A 2,676-nucleotide genomic window follows, 5' to 3' on the forward strand; every position below is an offset into this window, starting at 1 on the left:
GTGATTTTCAACCACAGCCCCACTGGAGAATCACCTGGAAGAAGGTTTATAATACTTCTTCCTGGACTCCATCCCTAGAGAATTAGATTCAATGGCAGTAGGTGTGTTGTGGGGCAGGGCAGGTTTCCTTTTTAAAGCTTTAAACAAATAGGAATACTTAACATGTTGACTGTCAGGCTCACTTCAGTTAGGTGAGCAGGTAAACAGAAGGACCAGTCTGGCTTCTTTGTGGGACAAGCAATGCATAATAATTTTCAGGAAGGTGGCTTCCTGAAACTCCTCTTCAAAGATGGCAAGAAAGAGCTCGCTGCTCAGGTCTACTTTAACAAATGTAAATTACCACCTTTTTCTTAAACAGCACTATGGAATGAGTTGAACTCCAACAGTCTCCTTTAGGAAAGAAGTTTACAGAGCAGTTTCTGGAAATTCATTAGTCACTGTGGCACGATAAGTAAGTAGACCATTTTTGTGGGTGCAGCACACCCTGTGCACGTCCTCGTTATCTGCCTTAACAAAACACAACCAGGCACACTTCACCCTTAGCCCAAACAGAGCCAATCCTATCAGAAGGAATCACTGGCTGAGAAAATGTCAGAAAGTGAGTTGCCAAGTTTCTTTTAGTGAATGGATTTCTTTTTTTTTTGTCATTACAACTCACTTAGCCATTTGTCCTTCACTGTGTCATGACTGAAGGTTCTGTCTAATACTTCATACTATAAACCCTAGTTAATCATCAAACAGCATATCTTATTCATGATCTGGTATGTTTCTTTTTTTAAAAGTATATGTTTATTAGAAATTAGAAATGAATAGATGAAAAATTGTTTTAAAATAATGGCATTGTGATTTAAAAATTTTATTCATTTAAACATTTTGTGTGCTATATTTCTATGTAATTGCATTCCTTTTAAAAATTTATCTTTCAATTATAGTTGATATACAGTATTATAAAGTTTCAGGTGTATAATATAGTGACGAGAAGCGTATACCTTGCAAAGTGAACACCTGGTAAGTCTAGTACATATTTGTTACAATATTATTAACTATATTCCCTATGCTGTACTTTAGATCCCCATGACTTTTTATAACTGGCAATTAGTACTCCCTAAGCCCTTCACCTTTTTTACCCATTCCCCGAAGTACCCTCCCATCTGACAAGTATCAGTTTGTGCTGTTATCTGTGAGTTTGTTTTTTAGATTCCACAGGTAAGTGAAATCATACAGTATTTCTCTTTTTCTGACTTATTTCATTTCACACAATACCTGCTAGTTCCATTCACATTGTTGCAAATGGCAAGATTTCGTTCTTTTTTATGGTAATATTTTATTATATATATTGATACTCCAAATTTTTATCCATTCATCTATCGATAGACAGCTAGATTGCTTCCATATCTTAACCATTGTAAATAATGCTGCATTGAACATAGGGGTGCATATATCTTTTCAAATTAGTGTGTAGATTTCTTCAGATAAATATCCAGAAGTGTAATAGCTGAATCATAGGATAGATCTACTTTAACTTTTTGAGGAACCTCCATACTCTTTTCTATAGTGGCTGCACCAATTTACATGCCCACCAACAATGAACGAGGGTTCCCTTTTCTCCACATCCTTGCCAACACTTGTTGATTTATTGATAACAACCATTCTGACAGATGTCAAGATATCTCATTGTGATTATAATTTGCATTTCCCTTATGATTAGTGATGTTGAACATCATTTCACATGTGGGTTGGCCATCTATGGAGAATGTCCTGTATGGAGAAATGTCTATTCATATCCTCTGCCCATTTTTTTAATTGGGTTAATCGTTTTTTTGATGTTGAGCTATATGAGTTCTTAATAAATTTTGGATATTAACTCATTATCAGATATATCATTTGCAAATATCTTTTCCCATTCAGTAGGTATCTTTTTGTTTTGTTGATATAGTCCCATTTGTTTATTTTTGATTTGCTAAGCCAGTGTCAAAGAGTTTACTGCCTATGTTTTCTTCTAGGAATTTTAGGAAGTTTCAGGTCTTATATTTAAATCTTTAACCCATTTTGAGTTTATTCTTGTGCATGGTATAAAAAAGTTGTCTAGTTTCATTTTTTCCCCCATTTATCTGTCCAGTGTTCCCAACACTATTTATTGAAGAGACTGTCTTTATCCCTTTGTATATTCTTGCCTCCTTTGTCATAGATTGACCATATAGGCATAGGTTTATTTCTGGGCTCTCTATTCTGTTCCATTCATCTATGTGTCTGTTTTTATGCCAGTACCATGCGGTTTGATTACTGTAGCCTTGTCGGATATACTTTGATATCAGGTAACATGTTACGTCTAACTTTGTTCTTCTTTCTCAAGATTGCTTTGGCTGCTCTGGATTTTTTGTGGTACCATAGAAATTTTAGGATTATTTGTTCTAGTTCTGTGAAAAAATGCCATTGATGTCTTGATAGGGATTGCACTGAATCTGTATGTTGCTTTGGGTAATAGAGACGTTTTAACAATGTTAGTTCTTCCAATCCATGAACACAGAATATTCTTCCATTTGTTTTTGTCTTCTTCAAGTTCTTCTGTGTCTTATAGTTTTCTGAATACAGGTCATTTACCTCCTTGGTTAAATTTATTCCTAGGTATTTTATTCTTTTTGATGCAATTCCAAATGGGATTGTTTTCTTAATTTT

The sequence above is a fragment of the Pteropus vampyrus genome, unplaced genomic scaffold (assembly GCF_000151845.1).
Source record: "Pteropus vampyrus isolate Shadow unplaced genomic scaffold, Pvam_2.0 Scaffold463, whole genome shotgun sequence".
Lineage (NCBI taxonomy): Eukaryota > Metazoa > Chordata > Mammalia > Chiroptera > Pteropodidae > Pteropus > Pteropus vampyrus.